General features: G+C 43.7%; 1 protein-coding gene across 3 annotated transcripts in view; it reads right to left on the bottom strand.

Moving 5' to 3' along the window:
* The window catches only part of LOC138521052 (osteocalcin 2-like), a 241,332-nt gene that overhangs the window by 194,847 nt on the left and 20,246 nt on the right, over positions 1-26,239 (bottom strand). The window contains exon 1 of one of the 3 annotated variants that reach the window (XM_069633572.1): positions 25,581-25,934. The exons of the other annotated variants lie outside the window; for them this stretch is intronic. The gene's annotated coding sequence lies outside the window, so the exon portion shown is untranslated. Of the gene's footprint in view, positions 1-25,580; positions 25,935-26,239 lie in introns of those variants that run through there. 3 annotated transcript variants of the gene reach the window in all.

Below are 26,239 nucleotides of genomic sequence, written 5' to 3'. Positions count from 1 at the left end.
ACACACAACCAACACAGAACAATATTTCAATGAAAACGCATACACACAAGAGCATTAAAAACCCAATTGCCAATATGCCAAATTCATAGCTGTGGTCAAGGATATTACATTTACAGACAACACCATTATGTCACAAGAAACCCCTATCAAAATAAATGTGCCAAACAAATTTACCATCAACTCTCCAATGTACCAAACCAATCTGTCCACTCTACAAATGTCCCTGCACCTCAATGTATAATATACGAAAAAAAGTACCACTTCCACTTCAATTGTATTGTCTCACTGTGTTCCAAAAAGTGTACATTGCCTACACACTATGTATAATCACTATACACATATTATTTCACTACTTCTTTCTAATAGCCAAATTCCATTGCTGTACACATATTATTACAATGCTTATAACCAGTAGCCAGAATCGTGGGTGCATGGTCGTATCATGCTGTGGTGGTTGTGGCCAGTCCCTAGACTCTTGGGTGCATGGCCTACGGCCTCCGGCCATGCACCCAAGAGTCTAGGGACTGGCCACAACCACCACAGCATAATACGGCCATGCACCCAAGAATGTAACCAGTAGCCACAACCCACACAAATAACCCTAGCACCTGGATACATTATTGCTTGTATGGCCATATGACACTGTAGTAGTTGTGCTACTGCTTAGATCCTTCTGTGCAGAACCTATCTGTAACCTATGCAAACATCCTCATATCACCTACATTCCACTCACCTACCCTAATGAAGCCTCTCTGGATTCACCATACAATCCGCCCAGTAGTCTTGTCTGTGGACTACTGCTGTGTCCGCGGACTGCTGCGCCCCACACAGTCTTCTTCCACCTAAACAAATACATCATAATAACATTCTTTCACTCCCACATCCTTCCCACCCCTCCTTCAAACACCAAATACCCCAAAACATGTTTCCCAGCCCTGTCTCCCACCGCGCTATCCACGGATATCTGCGAATACAACATGGCAGCGTTTTGGGAAAATTTGATGCACATCACGCTTTCCTCCAGCCAATCAGCGTGCACGTCATCTGTCTGCGAACATCACGCGGGTCCTGTTTGCAAAGCGAACCATGAAGTGGGACCGCGAAGCAGAGCCAGATATCACTCATTTTTCGGCATCTACATTTTGCCTGTTTTAAAAATAACTACTGGACGCATTTCCACCAAATCCGTCCACAGCGGTTTGGGCTGTAGGCGTGAGCACATTTTATTTCCATTATGTCTCTGGAAAAATAAATGTTGTGACCCTCCTATAACTCCCTCCCCCACCCCCACCACGAAACCATAGCGGGCCATATACTTTTTTTGCAAAGTTTGGTGAGGATTCGTCCAGGACGAGCGAAGTTATAACCCACCTAAAAGTGATCTTCCTAGAGCAACTTAACAATAGGTACATGCCCGCTACCGCAGGCCATGTAATATATGTATGTTCACCAAACAAGTCTTGTAACTAGGGTTTGTTCCCTTCCCCTGAACTGTTCCAGGAAAAGTATTTAGAATGTTCCATTTCACCAATGTTTTGTTACAAGTACTGTAAATGTCTCTTTCATTTAATGTTCTCTTCAAGATGACAAAGCAAATGTCCTTTCTACAACATATGTTGAAATTTAGAAAAACAAAGTCTTCTGTGATTTTCAGAATTACCAAACAAATATATTTTCCACACACTGGTTGGAACTTAGTAAGAACGAGTCCTTCTTAATTTCAGGTTAGCAAAACAAAGGTTCAATTTCAACAAAGATTTGACATGATAAAGTATCTCTTTAACACATGAATTGGATTTCCTGCTGTACTCCCTTGCTAGGAATTCCCCAACTGAACAGATATCCTGGTTTACTCTTCTGCCAGTAATATCTCTCTTTCAAACAAAGATTTGGTATGAAACAGTATCTCTTTTAACACAAGATTGGATTTACTGGTGTACCCCCTTGCCAGGAACTCCCCAACTAAACAGATATTCGGGTATTCGCTCTTTCCAGGTATCTTTCCGCAATATTTACTTTTCTTTTTTAAAGTATGACTCAATTGTACCTCTTCAATAATTGAGTTTTGCTGCCTACAGTTACAACTTGTTCCAACTTCTTCCACAATGACATCCCATATATGGAGGCTTGCTAAAGTTCTGTTGGTCAACTTCGTTTTAATACAGATTGGCTTTTGACAATCCTTATTCCCAATTTCCCCAAATTGACATCCGAGGTAAGGAGAAATGTACAGGTTTTGCCTTTGGATCTCTTCTTTAAAGTCTTTTGGCATATAATAATGCGATTTCAAAGTTTCCCCAAATTGACATCTCATAAAAGGGGTGTTGTAAAACTGCTGCCTTTCTACTTTAAATCTACTTGGTCGATATTTAAAATATGTTCCAAGTGTTCAATAACATGTAGGCATGTCCCATAGCCGCCACCTGCCCTGGGTCGACTTACTGGCTCTATGTGCAGTTGCAGTGGAGGCTCTCTGTTCCGTAGGCTTCCCCACCAGGGCAGGTCTCTTTCGGTGCCCGCGCTGGCTCCTGTTTGCTTTGCCGATGGAACCGTTTCCATTCCCCAGGACCGCGGCTTCTCCGGTCCCACTGTGTACATTTCTCATATAACGGTCCAACCAAGGCTCCCACTATGAGCTTTATGAGCTTACTGGAGATCATCTCCCCCGGCACCTTACACCTCCAGGCGGTTTCCTAAAAGTGTCTCTGCTTCCGAGAATGGCTCATCTCTGCGTTCTGCCTCTGGGTCTGCTTCCCGCACCATGCACTCTGCAGCTTGCTTCCATGCCTCCCTCACCTTCTTTCCCCTGCAGGTGATTTCTGAGTTTAAATGTCCCACGCAACTGATTAACTGATTGACAACTAGACTGCACATGACACTTGGTATCGTTGTTGCTCTTCATTAACTCCCCCCTTCCTCTTCGTCCTCCCAGTACTCAAAACTTTCTGGGAATTGGAGTACACAAGATTTTCACGTTATTTCAAGTTACATAGTGAAACACGTTTGTCTACATAATAATTATCATAAACATCAGATGTCAAATGTGTTTTAGAGGTGTTATGTTCTTGTGAAGACTGAATAAATTCTGTTTGATATGTTTAACAGAAGTAGATTTTAGGTTTTTACAATTAAAGGGTTCTTAATAATGACAACATGCCATTAGAAACTCAGGAATCAGGGGGTCCTCTTCACAGAAAACGGCTGAATACTGCCTTTCTCCTGTTGGAGCCATAACACCTCCCGACAGCCATCTCCCCCCATGTGCCCACCCTCAGAATACCACCCCAAGGTCAGGATCAGGTAGCGGCTGCCTTCCCCATGCCACATGGGAGGGGACTTAGGCTGGAGAATAGTGATGACTCTGCAGGATTCATCACAACACATACATGAGATCAGAGCGGGCATCAGCAATGACATACAAAAATGACATCATTGGTGAAACTTTATGTTAAGAGTTTCACCTCCCACACGTGCCAAATTTCATAGGTTTTGTTGCGACCAATCATATCATCTAAACTCTTGGCTTATCTACTGTTATTTACATTCTTTCCACAGAATGTCAAGTGATTTGTTATGCTATATCTTCGCTAGGGCCACTGGCCATGTGCTTTGGCCGAAGCCACAGTCCATGGTACACCAATTATTAAAAAGGACTGTGGCACACTGGCCTATGGCACTAGACCATATTCCCCTAACAAGTAACTAATCTGATCCCACAGTCTATGACCTTCAGTCGGGGCCATTGGCTACGTACTTCAGTGATGACCACTGTCCACTTTATAACCATTAGGCCAAAAGGTCATGGCCTTCGTACATGGCCAGTGTCCCTAGGCAATGACCACATCCCATATCCCCCTGCCTAGTCACTAAACCTATTCACTCATCATGGTCAGACCATGCCAGTGTCCAAAGCTATCAGCCCACTGACTGAGCCCACATATCTCCCACACTAGAAATTCTAAGATCCCACTGCCCATGGGCACTGCCCTATTGCACCAACACAACTAAAAGTGCATGGGCTGCTGACTATTGGTCCAGGCCCCCTTTTGTCCTTCTCCTTTAGTTTCTGAGGTAACTTCCCCCTGGGAAATTCCCACTGAAACATACGGCAGTCACCTAGTCACCTCAATGCTGCCTTGTATTACTGTGGTAATCATTCCCACAGTAATACATTATTTGCCAATTACCATAGTAATATGAAAATGCCCAACAAATTAAAAGTCTTTCCCATCCGCGCTGCCACTCTCCATGTGTCCCCACCTCCTTTCTTCCGCCCCCAACCCCCCAAGCTCCCCATATTCGCTGCTCTGTGTAAATCCTTCCTAACCTAAACCTCTCATATTATCCTTTTCACTCGCCGGTTCATGTGACACCGTTTTTGTTTGAGTTTTTGGAATCCCGTGGTAAGAGCAGAGCAAAATGTTCTTCCACAAATCAGGCTCTCCAGCACACCCCAAGATTTCCAACTGCAAATATGTTTCTTCCCCACCTCTACCCTACTTCAAAGCGCTTGCTTTTTCTCCCCCAAATCTGATTTGCCTAAATTAAGCAATATTATTATGGAATTAAAAAGATCTCGCTTTCCCAGAACTTTCTTGAGTAAATTGTCCCACCGGTATGCGCTCATTACTAGAAAAGATGCCTGGGAACTACAACATCCAAAATACTACACAACCATCTGCTCACATTGTTTCAAGGGGTTGCGATGTGTGATTCACAGCCCAAAGTGTGGGGCCCAGCATGGTTTATGAGGCTAGGATGCTCTTCCTTGCTGCATGGGAACTCATTCGTTCTCGTGGGGAGCTGTCGTGACTGAGGTCTCCTGCCCCCACCAAACCTTCTTTCTCACTAATAAGTCTGCCCAGCTATAGACGCCCATCTTCAATTACACTTTCATGTGTTAAGTTTCAAATGTTCTCGAAAAGAGTTAATGTTCACTGTGTGATATCAAGGTATGCAACAAACCGCAGCAGATTGTCACAAAACAAAAGCAAACTAAGCAATAGAACAAACAAGTATTAAACTAAATCATTGAAATATGTTTCATTGAAAAGGAAAACTGCAATTACCAGAAATCTGAGATACCAAGAGTGGAGGGTGCACTACACACCTGACATGCTACATAGTTAGAGCTCTGGGGTGACTAAATTGATGCAAATTATCACTTTTATTTTCTCAGCACAGTGTCTTGCACATCCTACAGACTAAGGGCCTAATTCACAGAGCGTTTTCCAATGGGGTTTTGCCATTATAAAATGCTTCTGTGAATTAGGCCCTAAATGTCACCTCTGTCACATGCGAGTGGCCTATGCAGTTTAGATTTATATTATTTTTTCTTTGCATGCTCGTACCTGTAGTTCTGCATGTTTAATGTTATAATCACAAAGTATGGATCCAACCAAGGAAATGATCAAAGAAGGTAGGATATCAATTTACACACACACACACACACACATACATACACACATACACACACACATGCACACACGCATGCACACATGCATGCACACACTGTAACGGTATGCATGCAGATTTTCGATTTCTCAATAAACTGTCAAGTGTCTTGCACAGACATTGCGGCTTCATGAGTCACTATGGTAACTCATTTACTCTTTCCACCATGGAGATGCAGGGGCCGCATTTCCCCTAATTTTCTCCAGGGCCATTCACTGATGTCTGGCTTAGCTCTGAATGCTTCCTTGGGCACTATGAATGCCCAGAACCAATGTCAGACTCTGTTCTTTTCGCAGAGTGCCCATAAAGTATGTGACCCCAGCCTTGCCCATCAGCCTTCAAGAGTCAAAGATGCAGCGCATGATTAATTGTGCCCTTCCTTGCTGGCCTTCTAGAGGCACAAGAGCAATATTTGGAGAATTGGGCCACCACCAATGTCACAGATAATGAATGGAAATGTGATGAACGGCCTAGTTGCAATTGTCTAGCATGTGATGCCTGTGCCTCCTATACCGATCTTAGACATTGATGACCATAGCAGGCAACATGCTCAGTCAAGATGGACATGCAAATGGCTGTGCCCTGACCTACTCCCACTACCCCACCCTTTCATGGCTGTCTGAGAGCAGCCTACCAGTGGCCTTTTCTCTACCCTAGTCCTACATATTTCATAGTGTGCACCTGAGGCAGCAATGTGTGGGGACAACCTGTGAAGAGTGGGCCTTTCTGAGAAAAACTACACATTATGAATACATTCACAACCACCTGTGCCTGAAGAAGAGGTCGGAAGGTCACAACAGCAATGGTAGGAACGTTTTTAAATCAATACTTTTTCTATGACTTTGGCAAACCAACCTAAATATTTATATATTCAGTGGAACCCCTTCGGTTTAGATACAGTTATGGTAAATCAGTTCAATGCAACAATGGCTTTAAATGTTAGTGACATCACCGATGGCAACAAATATGATGTCACTACTGCAACCGGTGATGACATCACTGGATACTAGAGCACAATGGTGACATCATTAATTGTATCACTTATAATATCGCTGGAAGGTAGATATTAATAAGAACAATTAATATCCTTCATTGCAAGACATTTAAGAAACATTCTACATTCTAGACATTTAGTGTATGCCAACCATGGTTTTATAATGCTGCATTTCACACCAACTCTAGTACTAATTGATGTCATATGCAATGCGATCAGTGTGTTTCTAAGATACGCATCATAGGGTTTTCCTCACTCTGGGTCCATGGGCCACCTGCCAAGGCCAGTGTCCACAATCGCTGCAGTATGGCCTTTAACCATGTCCATGCCCCTCTTTGCAACCGGATGATGAAGCGAGATTGTGATGAGGAGGTGCGTGAGGGACTATGACGACGATGCACCTGAAGGACTCTGATGAGGATGCACATGAGGGCTGTGGCAAGGATGCGTATGGGGAACTATGACGAGGATGGGTGCGAAGGACTGTGGCAAAGGTCTTCTATATTACTGGATGGCAACTGTGAGCTGGTTGGACACACTCCTTCTCTGAAGGGCCAAACGGAAACCACAAAAACTACCTTTGCTATACTGCCTCGAATTGTGATGAGGGTTTCGGCAATCACTGGAATAGAAGGGAAAGCATTTCACAGGCCTCCCACCTCTTCAGGGTGAAAGTATTGGCAGCCCATGCCAGAGAGGCCAGGCGTGCAGCAAACCTGGGAAGCCAGAAAGTTGTCTGGTTATTCAAACAGATCTAGGAACGGATGTGATGGAATTACTACCTGTCCGCAACACTGCCAGGATGAATATTGGCTAAACCGCCAAATCAGCACCAAACTGCTACTAAACAAGCTGCGATCTCAGTCATAAAGGAGAAATAGACAAAGCCCAATGGATATAACTCCTTCGCCTTTTGGGGTAATGTGGGCACAGGGCAGGATACACTCTCAGGCTGGTGTGAGGTGATAATAGTAGTAAACTGAAAAGCAATAGTACATGAACTCCAAAACAGAATATCAAAGTTCTATACAATTATATAAATATATATCTATTATAATTAAACAATCAAAAATGCAAATAACTAATTGTAAAACACACACAAAATCCCACCACTATAAGAGAACATATAAAATGCAGGCAGATCTAGTATGGCCCTCTGGGTACTTCAACATGGGTGTGCAGGCATGAATGCATATGACTTTTCAGGAAAAGTGAGTGAGGGAGAGCTTAAAAGCATATAGTCCCAGAACATGGACATTGCGGGGTGGGAGGGTCAGGGCCTCTTCACAGTACCTTATTTCTTTCTTCAGTGCTCAACAGCATCCAGCAAGGTACTTCGGCATCAAACTGGGGTGTGTATGCTATCAGTTATTGAGGCAGGTATTGAGTGGGTCGCAGATGCTAGAGGTAGCAGGTGCTGTTGGCTCGGCGTCACTGGGAGACTCTGCAGCCTGCGGTGCAGAGCAGAGGCGACTGGCCTTCGCCCGCGAGTGGCTCATCTGGCTCAAGACAGTGTTGGGGTTCTGCAAAGGCATTCGGATAATGCTCTAAGAAGCTAGAGACCAGGTGGCTATGCTGAGTTGGGGATGCTGGAAGACTACGCGCGTTTCCGATGAGGAGACAGTGCACCTGTGTCGCCAGTGCCGAGCAAACTCAGAGTTGCAAAGGTGTTTGAGTGTCAAGGCCAAGGATGACTCTGGCGGTTCCATCACAAAAGCTTGCAGAATGTCGAAGATGATCAAACCAGCGTTGAGACAGTTCGGTGATGCATGGGGAGCAGTTGATGCGGGTCTCCATCCAGGATCTCAGGGACAAAGTAAGGCCTTCTATTGCACTCCCACTGCAGGGCACATGGATTGGTTGGCAGCTTCGGGGTATCCTTTGCCTCCAGTTAGCAGGAGCCTAGTGATAGCCTTTGAGCCTGCAGAGTGTTTAGAGTTCAAGCGGTAGAATGCACGTCCTCGGAAGAGTCTTGAGTGCATACTCTCTGCTATGCTCCTTTTTAATGGCTCGCCATGCCCAGGGTGATGTCGCTTTTGTTGTTCAGGCTCTGTGATGCCTGTTGCATTCTGGAGATTGTGGTCCATTAAAGAGAACCCATGGTTACATGCATACAAATGTGTATGTTACCTCATTGCTCCTTTTGTACATTGTGGCTATTTTTGTGCTATGGCACTGCCCAGCCAAACCTTAAAGCAAAGTGTGATTGCAGCATATGACACCCCTAAACAGCTTCCTCATGCAGTAAACCAACCCACGGACGTTGGCAGAGTGTTTCTAATGCCTTTGGGAGTCGTTTGGTTTCGTGGGCCTTACAATTCATGTAATACTGCAGGAAGTACGCTGTGCTCGATAAATTGTTTGCACTTGCTTCAAATTGGATGACTGTGATGCCTCCATGTATGGCCATTTGCCCTGTACTGGCAAGCTGCCAACTCGGGCCAACCCAGCCAAGCTAATAGCAGCCTGGTGATAATCAGTGCCGGTGAAGGATTGAGAGAAACACTTTCTGTGGCTATGTTATGATGAACAACCAATTCAATTCCCGAGGCAGGATTTAAGGAACTTCAACCATCATGTCAAACTCCTGGGAGTTATGACTCCAAAGTGTCTGCAGGTAGGAGAACAGTTGACAGAGGTGAGATATTTCCCAATGGGCAATAGAATCTGAGGCTGTTATGTCCCCTTTGATGCAGAGCCACTGTCCTGCTGGAGCCTCTTGTCTCAGTCTTCCAGCAGAACCCTCCAGTGGAGCATGCCTCATCTTGATCAAATGAAGGTTGTAATTGCATAAGCGCCATCTTTTTTCCAAGTTATCACTAGTCCATAACTTTGAAGATTCTGATAATGTTATGGATGGGGTGTGAATGAACCAAACACCCACATATGGAAATATCTTCCCATCGGTATTGCGTCTCCCTAGCTGGGAACGTCAGGAGCGCTGATTCTTGGGCTGAGATGGACAGAGGGGGCTACAAGTTTCCAGTGTAATATCTTACCTTAGACCTGGAAAGGCCTCTGGAAGATGAAAGCTGGTTGTTGTGATGGTCTAGCGGGATTCATGAAATCCTTGCACTTTTTCTGAAGCATCACAGTGCTCGCTTTCTATATCATTGACTGCAAAACAACTTGAATTATTGGAAAGAGAGGACGTTTTGTCTAATGCTTGAGTTGAAAACTGTGCAACTACAAAAACATGGAGTTAAATCGTGGGTTCTCTACTTGCCTAATTTATGGAATCCTGGGAAAATCACTTCACATCGCAGTGCCTTATTCCCTTAGTTGCCAAAATTCATGGTATTCTTGGATATATACAATATACAAAGAGGACTCATTTGGGCAAAGTTGAATAAACTATAGTGTTGCTCTATATATAATAATATCTGCAATGTATCTAGTGCATACCACAGGCTACATTGCCTCTTAGTTTATGGCGCTTTGAGTGTGGCCCGTGTCTATCTCTCTGGCCATTTCCCTTTACAGAAAATTAAATAAATGATCCTACAGAGTCTGGTGGTTGGGAGCAGCTTGGTGAGTGTGGTGCAGAATTCTGTGTGTATGGCATGAACCAATGTGATTATAACAGGGTGGGGTAGCGGAGCCCCATCTCCCCCAAGCACGAGGCACATTTTCCTAGGTCCTAAGAGTGATCTGTCAATACTCATAGGCGATGGTAGAGGCAGCTGGACCATCCGAAATGTCTCTTCCAATACCCTGCTTACCTTTCCCATCCTTCCCGCTGTGCCCTCGGGACTGTCATCGCTCCCAGGAGCGCAGAGACATTCATTTGCTTTCCAGATTGTGCAATGTGCCCGATCATGAAAGAGAACATAAGTCCACTATGCACTGGAGCTAGAAACAAGTCTATTTTAGAAATGGACAAGTTATTTTTTCTATTTCTAGTGTGGTTCAGGACTGGATATTGGAAAAATGATTTCTATTCGTACAGGAGCAGGCCTCTGTAATATGGCATTGTTGTTTATTCCACGTATTGGCAGACCTGCTTGGTCTAGACATAGGAGCTTTTGTTTTTCTACGTCTATCATCGGCAGGTGTTTGTGCTGGAAACAGAAAAGACAGGGTGCAACCCCAATCTTCTCCATAGGGCTTCTCTCAGCTTTGTCCCTTGAACCTTTTTCAACTAGTCATCAAAAAAGCATTGAAGACTCGCGAGAAGTCAAACTAGCCAAAATGTGGGTGGTTCGGGATCCCCTCAAACGGGCCATGTCTACACGGCCAATTAAGGCTATGAAATACATTCTGTAGGCAATATTAAGGAAGATATACTGTGTTAATAGTTGTATACTGGGCCACATCACCACTCCAGTACTCTCAGAGCACCTAAGCTTGTCTGAGAGTTGGCATATGTTGCCCCACTAGGACCTTAGTCTGTGAAAGGAAAAGGAGCAGAGAGAATATAGGAGGATTGGAAAAGAGGGGATAAGTGCCACAGAGAAAAGGGGGGAGAGATGAAGCAGGGGCAGAATGTTTTGTGATACCATGAGTGCATGTCTGTCCATTAAGTGGTGGATAAAATGTATAATGTGGAAAAGATGGATTTATTCTAAAGTGTATGGGATTGAAGGGCTTGATATGTGCTAGAGCAGTAAACATTCAATAGTAAACATGAAAGATCCATAGGAAAGGTTGTATTTAAGAATTTGGTAAGTGACAAGTAAATCTATCCAATTTAAGCCTATTTCCACAATTTACTTCTGCCCCTACCATGGGAGTCGAGCATGGTTTCTGTTTTAAAAATGTACAAAAAATGAGAAATTCACAGTTGGGCATTATTATTGTACTTTTTTATCAAATACATTTTTAATAGTCCGGGTATCTGTACCTGATATCCCGTTCAGCGTTCCTGACATGATTGTCCAAAACAACTATTACTATGCACACTGAATTATTTAAGTAGTCCTTAGGTGACACAAGCTCTAAGTGTGAATAGTTGGAAAAAATGTCTAGTAAAGTTGGAAGGGGGCGACTCACATCTAAATTAGGAGCTATCACGAAGGGTTCAGTGTGCTAAGGATTACGAATATTGCCTCCTTTTTAATCCCCCATCATTTGTGTCTTTTTTATGCAATGTAGTCACTCCCAGAACAGTGGGGGAGAGGGCTGGAAGGAATCATCAGCACTGTTTCAATGAAGAAACCTTAATTTAAAGAAAGAGAACTAAGGAATGAACTCCGAGGACTTAAGATGAAACATCTAAGCTTGGAAGATCAAAATGATTGATTGATTGACAGTTTATTTGTATAGCGCCTATACACAATGTGTTTCAAAGCGCTTCAAGGCAAGGGAGGAAGCAAGGGAAATACAATGACATTCTTACAAGGCCTTGAGACATTAAGAATGTGAAATTCCTATCGTACTAGGCCTGCTGACATTTCAGATAGTGCAAGAGCTATAACAAAGATAAGGAGGGGAGGGGGATGTAGGAGATGAGACAGACAAGCAACTATCATACTAAGCCTGACAACATTTCTGGTAGAGCCGGAGAATTGACAAGAGGTGCGGGCGGGGGGAGGAGGGAGGAGGAGAGGGACAAAACAAACGACTATCGTACTAGGCCTGACAACATTTCAGGTAGTGCTGGAGGGGGAGGAACAAACAAGGAGGAGGGGGGGGAAACAGACAAGATACTATCATACTAGGTCAAATGAGATTTCGTTTATAGTAAGAGCTATGACAAAGATAAGGAGGGGAGGGGGGTATGATATGAGACGGACAAGAAATTATCATACTAAGCCTGACAACATTTCTGGCAGAGCCGGAGAATTGACAAGAGGAGCGGGCGGGGGGAGGAGGAGAGGAACAAAACAAGCGACTATCCTACTAGGCCTGACGACATTTCGGGTAGTGCTGTAGGGGCAGGGGGGACCAAAAAAGGAGGGAGGGAGAGGAAAAGAAACAAGCTACCATCGTACTAGGTCTGATGACATTTCGGATAGAATAAGTGCAAAGAATAAAGTAAGGGGGAAAGGAGGAAAGGGGAAAGGGAAAAGATAGGGAGAGGAAGAGAAGACTGAGAACGGTGAGTGTGGTGAAAGAGAAGAGGGAAGCAGGAGAGGGAGGGGGAGCGAGGTACAAGAGGCAGGCAAACAGGCAGGTAAACAGGCAACACATGTATGAAGCGGGGGGAGCATAGTACAACTAGCAGGCAAACAGAAATCACAAGCATACAGCAGGGGGGAGCGTGGTACAATAGGCAGGCAAACAGACATCACAAGCATACAGCAGGGGGGAGGGTAGCACAATAGGCAGGAAAACGGACATCAGAAGCATACAGCAGGGGGTGAGGGAGTGCAGTACAATAGGCAGGCAAACAAACATCACAAGCATACAGAAATGGGGGGCACAAATGGTGCAGCAGGTTTGCATAACACAGCCAGATTTTAAGTAGATCCAAATGCATGAAACAGCCAGATTTTAAGTTAAGCTAAATGCATGAAACAGCCAGATTTGAAGTAGATCTAAATGCATGAACCAGCCAGTTTTAAAGTTAAGCTAAATGCATGAAACAGCCAGATTTGAATTAAGCTTCAAATATCGAAAGAAGAAGACTTTGCCTTAAATATAGGAACTGGTCTAAGGGGCATATTCAACTACAGAATGACGGCAAACAGATGTTGAGAGTGCTCGGGAAACATAACACTCGAAATTTCTGGGCCATAGTGAATGAAAAAGAGGAAAGGCAAGCCAATGCACTGAGTAACGTCATAGAGGAGCAGGTCTGGGTAAAGTATGTTACGGCCCTATATGGACCATCTGAGGACTTGTCAGGTCTGGTACCGGAAAAATATAGGTGGGGCCTAAATCTCACCTTAGATCTAGTAAAGGATGCAATTAAGAGGTTGTCAGGATATAGAGCCTCAAGGCCCAATGGGCTAACAAACCAAATCTTTAAATCAGACATCCCTCTCTTGTCAACGATTCTATACAACCTCTTCTGCAAGATAATTAGTGCAGGAACCATGGCAGAATCCTGGAGGATGGCCGTTGTGATACCCATCTGTGAGAAAGGCGATCAGGCAGATCGTCAAACTATCGCCTGATATCCCTCCTTGATGCGGATAACAAAATATTTGCAGGATTGTTTCTGAGGGACCTTGAAACTGGATACAGAATCAGGGAAACCTCGCAAAGAACCAAATAGGTTTCCTTAGAGGCGTATCTACCACTCTGAATGGCCTGATTCTAAGTGCAACATCATCGAAATCATTCTAGAAGGGAGGCCCAAGGCTTTTCGGAGCCTGGGTGTAACTCTCACAGGGCTTCGACACAGTCAATCGTAGTCGGCTATGGCAGAAGCTGAGACAGTGGGGGCTCCCTGAAGCACTGCTAGCTATACTCATAGAACTTCACAGGAAATCTTTTCTAAGAATAAGATTAGACGCTACAAGCAATATATCGGCCCGAATTCCAAGCGGTAAGGGAGTGAGACAGGGCTGCATGGTAGCCCCTTGTCTCTTTAATCTCCATTTGGCAGACCTAGCCAGAAATATGCACTGGTGGGGACTAGCTAGTCCCGTCATTGGATTGGAAAGACTAAATTTGGTGGCTTACGCAGACGACATCGTCCTACTGGACTACAACCCTGTAGGGCTTCAGAGCCTCTTGGATGCCTTGAGAGACTTTGCTGCAATTAACAACTTAAGAATCAATCCTTCTAAATCAAAAATAGTCATCTTTAAATGTCCATTGACAAAGGAGACAAATTTCATTTGGAGAATGTCAGGTCAAGTGGTAGAAATTGGTACGGAAGTAGTATACCTGGGATTTAATATCCGACCCTTTCCTTCTCAGGGATATGTAGACGGTATCATGGAGGGCAGCTTATAGGAGTCAAATGAAAAAACTGAACTCCAAGTACAGTAGGTTCTCGTTATCACCACTGATTAAATATTATATCAGTAAGGTGATTCCAATCCTGATTTATGGAATAGATGTTAATCCTGCTATCAACACAATAAATTGGGATAGGCTTGAGGGCTTACTGTGGAAAAATCTATTATCCCTATCCCAGTCCCTCCCTATCTCTACTTTGAAATATGAACTGGGTCTATTATCTCTCCGCTCACACATGTAGTGGACAATACTATTGGTTTTCTGATTAATCTGGGAACCACAAGTTAATACTTTGTATGAAGATCTGAAAAAAGAATTAGCAAAAAACAAAAACTACTTCCTATCCGGTTTGGCGAACTATGCCTCAGAAATTCTGATCTCTTGTGAAAGTGAAGTTAGCGACGTCCTTAACAATCCTATGTTTGTAAAAAAATCACTTAAAAAGAAAAGACTGGCTAACAAGAATCGATGATATGAGGTAAAAATGTTGTCCAATTCCAATTTAGCATATGACAAGCAAAAGGGCTTCCTAACTGGCTCCCTAACCCGTTTTCCAAACGCTAGAGGTCGTAACAACTTTCTGAGATTCAGGCTGGATCTACTACTTATGAGGGAAATCCTTTATTCTAGACATAAGGATATGTATAGTGATAATAAAGGCCAACAGTGTGATCTAGGGCACGCTGAGACACTAAGACATATTCTGATAGACTGCCCAGGTACTTTCCAGCAGAGGGTGGCCAAGTTCTCGAGATTTGTGGCTAAGGAGGGGTGGCTTGAGACACAATATTTTTGGAATCTTTACGTTCAGGTCATGAAAGTGTTTTGACCGGGTAAGTAATATCATTTATTGTACTCTTGTGAAAAGCCTAATGGATTTTTGGCTGAAATACAATAAAATAAAAAATAATAACATGTGATATTAAATAGACAAATTACCTAAACTAATATATCCCTAGGGACAGTATCTTGGGTAAGCACATAGTGTAACATAGAAATAGATGGAACTCCCACAGGGTGTATTGTGACCTTAATCTAGGTATAGAAGAAGAAAAAAGTGGGTGAAGACAATGGGCCTCATTACGAGGCCGGCGGTAAGGGGTTAACGGCACTGGTAAGGATGCCAGTGCCGTTAACCCTCTACCGCCGCATTCCGAGGTCCCTTAGCGGGTCCCACTAAGGCCGGCTGGTTTTACCAGCCTCCCTTAGCGGGAGCCACTAAGGGACCAGGGCGCTAATAACGGGCCCGCTATTTGCGGGCCCCATTAGCTCCTTCTCCATTCCCATTGAGCCCTATGGGGGCTCGAATGGGAATGGGGAATGGTTTTCAGAATGGGGACTTACCGGGTCCTCCGAGGTTGGAATGACCCGGTAAGTCCCCATTCCGACTACCCGGACCCGGACACGACTTTGGAGGCAGCCATGTTGCTAATAGCACCATGTCTGCCTCCAAAGTCGTAATGACCCCCAATGTTTAGAAAATGAAATGATCAAGCGGAAAAGTCAATTAGTTTGTGGTTTACAAACAATACAGAATAATTTGACACCTTTGTTTCTTAAGAGTCTGCGTCCTGGACTGTAGACACAAACAGTGCAGAGGGGTTTGATTCCGTTATTTCTTATGGTTTGCCTCCTAGACTGGAGCCTGTCTGCATCTCTGTAAATGTTTTATGTTAGATACGCTTCAAAGCTCTAGGATTCATTTTCCTAGAATAGGGCCTTCCTGTGTTTTCAAACTCAGCATCAAATTCGCTATAAGAATAAGTTAGTTTTCGATTGGGCTGTTTGGAGGAGATTTTATAATCACTCATTCTCCTTGCTAATAATGCGAATTTCACATTCACTGAATCACATATTTTATTGTAACTTTCCTTGTCAGTATATACGTTGCTGATAGTGACTACTTTTGGACTCCTAAAATAAAATCGCCAGCAGTTATACGCGCTATTAATGTTATGTGCATTTATGTTAGCTTTGAATGCAAACATTGAACTTCACAGCATTACACGTTTACAATGTTTTCCCATCTTCCTCATTTTTATACTTTGCAGATAAAGAAGGACTACTTTTGGATCTCTAAGATGTTATCTATTAGAGGTTTAGCTGGCATTATGATATTTTTTTGTTACGTTACTAAGCTTTTAATGCAAATTTCAAATCGCACTTTTAAGGTGTTATTCCTTATAAGTGCACTTTGCTGATAGTGAGGGGCTTCTTATATGTTGTTCTTCTCTGAAGGACCTCCTAGATGTGCTTATATAATGTATGTATATACAAAAACACTCACTCATCATCAGTATACTTCTGACAGTGAGGGACCTCCTTTATCTGATTATTCGCGGAGGGACCGCCTAGATGTGATCATTTTACGTATGCATATACAACATCGCGCACACATTGGGCCTCATTAAGAGGCTTGCGCTCCCGTAATAAAGGGTGCCGGTACGGGACCGGCAACCTTCATTACTGGATGAGCAATTACGAGGTTCCCTTGCAAGACCTGGAACGGACGTCTGGTAAAACCAGACGTCCTTTCCGGGTCCCGCGAGGGGACCAAGGAGCTAATAACGGGCCTGTTATTAATGGGCCTGTTATTGATGGGCCTGTTATTAGCTCCATCCCCATTCCCGTAGAGCCCTATGGGGGCTCAAATGGGAATGGGGATCGGTTCCTTCAAGGAGGAATTACCGGGTCCTCCAATGTTGGAATGACCCGGTTATTCCTCATTGAAGGAACCCGGTGCTGGAACACGGTATGGAGGCAGCCATGCCCTTCTGAAGGGCATGGCTGCCTCCATACTCGTAATGAGGCCCAGTGTCTCTATGCCTCTCTGACAGTGAGGGCATTGTTTATCAATGCACTATAAAAACAACACTCGCTCATGCTTCTCTGACAATGAGATCACTCCTACATGTGACTTTTATTTATTTGCTATACAAAAGCACTCACTCTTCATCTGTATGCCTCTCTGACAGTTAGGGAACTCCTGAATGTGAATATTGTATACATGCACTATACAAAAACACTCACTCTTCATTTGTGTCTCTCTGACATTGAGGGATCTCCTGGATGTGAATATTTTACGCATGCGCTATACAAAAAAAACACTCATGCACGGTTTGATAGACTACACATATTCAGTGTGTACTACTTTTCACCATTTATATTGTGCATGCCACGGGCTGAAATGTATGGCACTTCAATTATGGGATGTGTCTCTCTCTATCTTTCTAAAGTTACGGTCTGACGTGGGAGAAAGAGTGTGTTAACCCCTACTCCTTAACTTCCACATCCGTAGTGGTTTTCTCTGAGGGGATTGATGCTTACTGAGGCTCAAAGCCGCGATCCACGTTTCGTTCGTTTCGCAGTATTGGCAGGCCCAATTTCTCTAGACATAGAAAACATATTTGTTCTGTTTTTACCATGGGCAGATGCTTGCACTGGAGAAAAAAAGATCTCTGTGGGATGAAAGTCTGCCTTCTTCCTCTGAAGGGACAATCTCTACATAGGAACCTAGACCTTTTTTTAAGTTTGGCCTATAGGTGGCGCTTTAGTACAACCTATAGGCCGAAACTATTACATTCGAGTACAGCTAAGGAGAAATGTCATATGAAGAGGAACACAAAGCTTGCAGGTGTTGCTTGGATATTTTCCCATTGACTACCTATGGCCATGCTAATCCCTATGGTAGTTCCAATATACAAGAAGGGAGGGGGGGGATTCACTGGCTTACTACCACCCGATTCCCCTATTTGACAGGTCAGGGAAAATATTTGGAAAGATAATTCTAAAGTTATTGCAGGAGTGGACAGACAATCATATAATCACCAATCTCCAGACAGGGTTCCAGAGGAACAAGAGGACGAGGATCAATGGTTAATTGTGTTTCTTTTAATACAGAAATACACAGTGTTACTCGAGGTCCAACTTTATGCTGTTTTTCTAGATCTAGAACCGCATTTGGCAGTGTCTCTAGAAAGCTTCTCTGGCAAATTGTACATGAAAGAAAAGCCCCAACCTCTCTGGTTATATTAGCGCAACAACTCTATTCAGGGAACACTACGGAAGTGAGGTACAGCCTGGGGTGAATTAACTTCACCCTTCGATGTCGAAAAGGAAGTAAGACAAGGATGGGTGATTACCCCGCTCTTTATTCTGTGTGTACATTCAAGAGGTAATCGACGCACTAATAAAGGGCTGTTAGAATTGCCCCAAGTTGGGCAAGGAAAGGTTTCCAACCCTTTTTTATGGCGATGACGCTGTGATCCTGGCGACCTCACCCCACGGTGTGAGAACCTCCCTAAATGTCTTCAAAAGTAAATCTAAAGAATTTCAGTTGGTGGTAAATACAGAGACGACTAAGGCGATGGTTTTCAGACCAAAACCCTCTAAACATTGCTCTTCATTATTGGAAAGAGATGGAACTACACTTGGGTAAGTGAGGTTTTTTGACTATTTAGGAATTCGATTCCAGGAAAACAGGGAATGGGCAGCACAGATGAAGAAGTCCAATTTAAACCTGAGTAAATAGAGCGGTGCAGTCAAATCCTATTTTAATAAACTTGGAAGCAGTGCAGTCTCCCCGGATTTAATCTTGCAAAACAAACAGGCCATACCAGTCTCAACATACAGGCGGAAAACTGGGGCTGTGGAAACACAAGGGCACTGGATGTCACACAATCGAAATTTTTAGAAGAAATGATGATTCTCCCTCTGAGTGCCCCCTCAGAGTGTGTGCGCATGGTGCTAGATGCCATGCCAGTGTGTCACTCTACCTCATTGAAACTGGTATTGTATTGGTTAAGGTTGTGGCACACAGAGAGCCTTGAGTTGCAAAGTCAAGCACTGGCTGATTTGATGTCGGAGGGGATAAGAGGCTTTACAGGGTAAGACACATAAAGGATACCCTATTGGCCTTGGGTGAACACACTCTATGGGAGACACCCTTAAGCGTGAACGATCAGATTTGTCTTACAATAAAACAAACTATATATGTGACATCCGGGAGTCGCTTGTTAGAAGCAGCTAACAGATTACATCTGGGCCCAGAGTATCTTTTACATAAAACAGTAGTAGGCTGTGAAATCTATCTAGATCAGATCAGATCAACCGTTCGAAGGAGCGATGTATGCACAATCCAGGGTGGGGATACTAACCTTGGCGCCACATACTAAACTATGGCGACTTAATAAGGGCGCAGAATGCTCGCTTTGTGGGGCTACATATGAACCAGTCACCCATTTCCTTTAGATCTGTCCTAAGTCCCTCAAACTTAGACAACTGTCTTGACACACACATTTTATAAAAGAAGGGATTCGTCAGACCAGGGATGCACTGTAAACTGTCTACTTGTTCCCATTTGGTGTTTGCTATCCACAGAAGCTGGAAACTCAGACCTAGAAGACAGAAGTATGCTAACGATAGATCAGAAAACATTTAAATGTTGCATAAGCACTGAGAAGTTTTTATCTTTGCTAGTTATTTTGACTTTGCTCTAGTTTTTAGCATAATATCAATCGAGGCATTTTAAGTACGTTTAAATAGAATGGTACTTTTAATCTTTGTATTTTAATGTTTTGCTTCTAGCTGGTGTTCTTAAAAGGACTGTAGATGATATTAAAATGACTGTAGATGATATTGATTTTAAGATGTCAAGTATATTAATTTTGTAACCAAGATTGTAAGTTATGAAATTGTGCACTTGTATGGTCTTGCCCCGAAATAAAGCTTGACTGAACTGACCGGAGATAATGCCTATGGCCATTCCCACCCAATCGTAGCCCCTGCCCGCACAAAACACCTCCTGATGGGAACTCCTTGAGCTCACTTTAAACAAGCCTTACCATCAAACTTTATGCTCAAAGTGCCTGCCAGTGTTTTCTCAAAGCAGTCTTCTGAGTTTTAATGACTCGCTTGGAACTTTAGATCCGCTACTGGTGTAATAAAATGGCATACCCAGTTCTGCCATCATCAACTCGATTTATAAACACTGTGGTGTCCCTTACCGAAGTCCTGTTAAAAACAAGCATTTGCAAAGCCTGCCGTTTTGGCTTGTGTATTAGGCATTTGCCAGGCACTGCTATTAGATGCCCAGGTTACTCACACCAAGTTGCACCTGCTACCATCAATGGCCAATTAATATAATACCACTACGGCAGTGCCTCGAAAGTGCCTTTCCCGGGCCGTGTCTACACAAAAACCCAAACTTTTGTCATCGCCAAAGCTCCTTTGTCAGAATTGACAGCAAAGTTAGGACATTCAAGGGACTGCAGACCAACAGAAATTTCAGGTGTTTCCAAATTCCCTCAAACTGGTTCGAGCATGAACAACTGGGAACATGAGAAAGATCCTGCACATGTACGGCAATATAATAGAAAGTATAAGGGCACAGCAAGTGTATGAAGATACAGAATATGTTCTTGTAATATTAGTACCCGGCTAGGGAGAATCAGAATGAAAGAACCATTCTGATTGGCCCTCGCCATATTTATTTTTTGTTTGTCTCCCTCCTCCCCACTCTCCCAACCCTCCCAACCCCATTTACCTTTAGCCTGCTTTGTCCCCGGTGGGGGATGATGGCAGCCTCCAGCCGTGTGGAGACTCGGAGCTGGGCCATCCTCGCCCCGAGCCTCCACACGGCTGGAGGCTTCCATCGTCCCCCGCCAGGGAGCCAGGTACGTTTTCTTTCGTTTTTTTTGTTTTTGTTCCCCTCCTTCCCTTCCACGGTCCCAACCACACTTACCTTCTTCGCTTTTTTCTTTTTTTGGGAGCAGACGCGTTGGGAACATAAGTGTTGCCAGCGCGTCCGCTCCCGATGACCGCCATGGAAAGGGAAAACGGAAACCATTTTCCCTTCGCCGGCAGCCATTTTCTCAGTCATTTTTTTGTAATTGTTTTCTGTCCCAAAACGCAGCAGCGTTTCGGGACAGAAAAAAATGCTTTTAGTACCCCGGTCTCACAGATCTTGCAGGCAGGGGTACTAATACCCTTCGCTTCACTCAGGCCTATAACTATGGGCCCCAGGGCATTACCTAACTCAGTAATGCCCCCGCCGATCTGGACATATTGCTTAAATAAGTATGCAGTATAAGTGTTCCCAGCGGTCGCGCTGGGAACACTTTTGTTCCCAGCGCGTCCGCTCCAGAAAAAAGAAAAAAGCGAAGAAGGTAAGTGTGGTTGGGACCGTGGAAGGGAGGGATGGGAGCAAAAATAAAAAAAAACAAAATAAAACTTACCTGGCTCCCTGCTTTGTCCCAACTCACACTATCCGTTAAGTCTGGAGCCTCAAAGAAATCCCACAATCACACCCCACCTTGCAATCTGCAGCCCCCTCCACTCCCCACAAAAAAATCATAGAATCACTTTAGCTGATTTAAACATTATAGCAGGATTGAAGCCCCCCTCCTACCCGATCCCTTGACACCACTAGCCATGACATCCTGCTGCAAACATGGAAAGATAAACTGGGCCTGAGTGGACCTGCATGAAACAGGCTCCATTCCATTTAACAAAATAGGATCCAAGTGCTGGTCGAGGTCCAACACAATCAAGTGAGCCCCGAAACCAAATAGACTTCCTTAATTCGAGGTGGGATTACAAAACAGTTCTCCTGATTGCCAAAACCTTATCTCTTCTCTTCTCCATCTCTTAGTAGGCTGTGCCGCCCTCAAACTCGACAGAAAGAATCACCACCCTCTGGGGGATGACCCATGTATCCATCCCCATCTCTTGAGTGTGGCCAACATGATGCTTTTTGCAGAGCGAGAGCTTTATAAATTCATCATTATCATCATGAATGCCCAGGGACGCGTTATAATCTTTCTCTTTTCCAGTCTTGACTTACCATTCTGAGAGATGCAGCTACTTGGCATAGGTCAACGTTGAGCCAAAAGATCAGTTCCACACCCAAGAGGCTTGGATCACATCCCACCCACTAAGTACTCGTTCGTTCACAATATCTCACAGATTAAGATCAAATACCTGCAAAAACCACACAAAGCACCCTACACAGAGAAACGTCACACTTAGTCATCAGGCTAATGGTAGTAGGTAACCAGAGATAGACCACAATGGCCACAAGCATGACAAAGTGATCATTTCCAATCTACTTCTAAGTGCCCCCTTGTCTGGAACTCACACCCAGCACTTAGCTTGAACATACACAAACTGACTGCCTCCCGGAAGCAACTAAACCCCACGCTGTTCAGACTGTGTTTTGATTCCACCGAAACACTGTTCAGCAAAGACACTGCCTGATCCGCCCACTGCTTCCAGGCTGGATATACAAAACTCAGCCCTTTCACCTGACTCTATCAGGTTTGTTACTTCCAGATTCAACACACCACTCTGTTGCTTCCATATCTCAATACAGAGAATGGGACAGATAGAAAAACAAGCATTGGCGATGCCAACAGTTTGGGCTTTTGTGTAGGCATGGGAAAGGCACTTGCCAGGCACTGCCGTAGTGGTATTAACTGGTCATTGGTGCAAGGAACCTGGGCTTCTCATAGTGGCCAGGCACATGCCTATTATACACAAGCCAAACATTTCTGGCTTTGCCAATGCTTGTTTTTAACAGGACTTCAGTTCAGTGGACAGGCATAGTGCTTATAAATCGTTAAAACATTTTTAATAAACCAGCATCTAGTTTACAGTTCCAATTAAATAAGGTAATCGAAATGGACATTGGGCTCTCGGTTCCATTTTTTGTATTCACAGCATGGTGAATTGACTTAGGATGAACTACAGTGACTCACAACCACTATTGGCTTATCTCCGATTGGCTAAATCTGCATGAGTGGCAAACGAACACCACTTGCTGGAAGTATTTATAATTGAACAGGATTCCATGATGAAGTAGAGATACTAGTTTGGTTGATCATTTTAGATCTGACCCGATCCATGTCCTTTTTATGATGATATCCACATGGACACACCTGTCCTGATGAAAACCTTTTCCTCATACAGAAGGGATGTTGAAACTAGGAGGACGGAAAGCAAGTAGACCCTCTGGAAGAGCGCTATTAAAATCTGGAAGACAGTTGAGATATCTGTCACACCTAGTAGACTATGGTTGTTTCCATTTGATGAAGTTGGTTTCAAATCAAAAGGACACCTATATTTAGAGTCTTGTCTTTAGGGTGTGCAAATATTGTTGGCCTATGCCTATTACTGGTGTATAGGGATTCCTCTATCATCAGTCCGCAGTGGTTGGATTGTGGTGGTGGATATCAGCATTTTTTGCACATTACACATTGCACTTTATGATATTTCATATGTATGTATATTGTGATGATTTTTAAATGATGAAATTGTATTTGTTTATTTGTAATATGTGCTGCCAACCAACTATTAGCTAGTTATGGCGGCTGTATAAAATTATATAATGATTAAATAACCAATTGTTGCATTGTGAATTGTATCCTCATTCTATTTTTTTTGTGTAGTTCGAATTAAATCATTAACTCTCAGAAGACTGCTTTGAAAAAAACACAGCAGGCACTTGGGGCACAAAGTTTGACGATGAAGTTTGAACAAGCTAGCTCAGCAGATCCCAGGAGGATATGTTTTGGGTGGCAGAGGGTAGGAAGTGGGTGGGAGTGGCCATAGGGATTAGCATGGCCATGGGCAGTCAATGAGTGGGTCAATAACCAAAAACAAACCTACAAGCTGTGTGTCCCTCCTCATATGCCATGTCTGCCTAGCTGTACTGTAATACAATAGTTTCGGCTTAGAGGTGCCCCTGATGCACCCCCTAAATCAAAAAGAATAAGCTCCCGGAGATGGACAATAGTGTTCCGTATCCTCAGATCAGTATTACTGACTTTTTGCAGCAAACTATTTAAGCGGGTCCCATGGGCATATATTTGGGAAACATTGTGCACCAAATCCATATAGAAATGTAAAAGCACATTGGGTCAGTAGCCCTGGTCCTAGCTACAAGCCGAACTACGTCATCAAACTGGCCCTTGTTGCCACACAAAACCCACTCAAGGTCGCCTGTCAGGCAAATATTCGAACCAGGCCATCTGAGCTTGCTGGTAGATGTGCTGTGAGGTGGAAGTTCACATTGTGTATAGCGCTATGTATATATCTCAATTAATGCAATAAACGTTATCTTGAATGCACCACACAGTGTACACTTTCACTACAATGGACATATAAGAACAAAGGAAATTATCAATGCCAACCTCTAAGCCTGAGGATGCGACAGACATTCAAACAAAAAATGATCACTAAAATAACAGACCTCCCGTGATTATAGAAGTAACATGTCAGAATGCCAGTTTGAAAGGTCCCATTCTACATTCGGTGTGTTGTTGGTGGCAGGGGTTAATGAACAGTGTCTGTGCATTAGTCTGTCACATAGATTACATCTTCCTGATATATTCCTAAACAGGGTCGTATCTAGAAGTTGACAGCCAATGTGATAATGCCAGCTTTTTGTAAAGTGCCTCGTGCAGGTTTTGGCCCACTTTTTAGGGCTACAATAATAGCGTGTCATTACCCAATATTATGGCCCTTGACATAACTCAAGAGTTGAGCCAGCCCTTCGAGTTCGAGGCTTGCTGCTCCATGTCACTGGAAAACACATAACCCATAAGGTACCCACTTGGATAACTCAGCGAGCAAAGTGCGTGTTGCAGAGATATGTGTGTGTCCTGCGGGTCACAGGCTTGAATGCTGCTAAAGCCAACCCTGCCTTTGATTGCTCTTAATTGGATACATTGAGTACTATTGCATTGTGTTAAAGTAAGCATTGTTTTGTACTATGAAATTATAAAAACTAAGTTTTTAAAACAAGTTATTAGTATTATAAAGTTAACGGAGGTGTAAAACAAATCTTACTAGCAGGTGAAAAATGCATCGTTAGCTTATTGGAAATGTCATGTCCCATAAATGTTTCGTATTCATGTTCTTGGTCCTATGGTAACAGTTCCAACTGTAGCATGTGTAATCGTCTATTTCGTAACACTGTGACAAAAAAAACAACTACAAATAGCAACTAAAAAGGCACACGTGTTGTTAAAATGCATGCAGAAGCAAGGTTAGATGAAGAGAAATGCTATAGGACCAATGTTAAGGGGAAGAGTAAAGTCATGGGCAAAGTAGAAAGGTAACTGAAAGAGAAATACTAGAGAAAATGAAAAGTGTAGCCGAAGTGAATGCTAATGGGAAAGGAGACCGGTTAGGAGGAAAATATGTGTTAGGAAAGGAGAACGGATAAGAGAAAGGTTTCTGGAAAAGGTTAGGTAAAACAGAAAGGGTCGCGCTGTACCTGGTTTTGTAGAGAGGTCCGTTTATCTGAAAAGGTTACTTTTCTGTTTTTGTATGCGTTTATCTTCTTGAAAAGCAGTCTGGCTGCTCTTGAACTCGAGCTGGCTCTGTCACTGGCACTGAGCCTTCCTCACAGCACTTCCGGGTCTGTTAGAGCCGTGACGCTTTGTTGCCAAACAACCCAGAGGTCCTGGAATCGGGCGACATTACTTCCAAGGCGGGAGACCGACGTCGAACTTCTCGACCCGTTCTGCGTTGTACCTGCTTGTTTCCTGAACAACTTGTTCTTAAAAGTTCCCGGAAACTCAGTTAATCACGAACTATGGGTGACTTTTGTACCTGCAGGCTTGGGCTTCTGGGTGCAGCCGCAGACACTGACTTTACAAGCCACTGTTTATTCAAAGGCGCAGCAGTACCCTCCCTGGAGGCCTGGGTGAGCCATGGAGGCGTCTCTATGGAAACGGCGGAAGTTTCAATGGAGTTTGCCAATTAAGTCAGAGGAGAACAACAATGGTGCTGGGTACACCTGTGGGAAAGGGGATGAAACGGAGAGTTTTTACACACACTGCAGCGGCCCCGGGTCATATTTCTTAAAAGTGGCGTCGCGTTTCCTGCCTTTTCAGTGTTTTGAACCGACGACATATCAAGAACAGGGACGCT

This window comes from Ambystoma mexicanum, chromosome 13 (assembly GCF_040938575.1).
Source record: "Ambystoma mexicanum isolate Mex_15411 chromosome 13, UKY_AmexF1_1, whole genome shotgun sequence".
Lineage (NCBI taxonomy): Eukaryota > Metazoa > Chordata > Amphibia > Caudata > Ambystomatidae > Ambystoma > Ambystoma mexicanum.
Note: the sequence above shows the minus strand (reverse complement) of the source record. Positions and strands in the feature narration are given on the sequence as shown.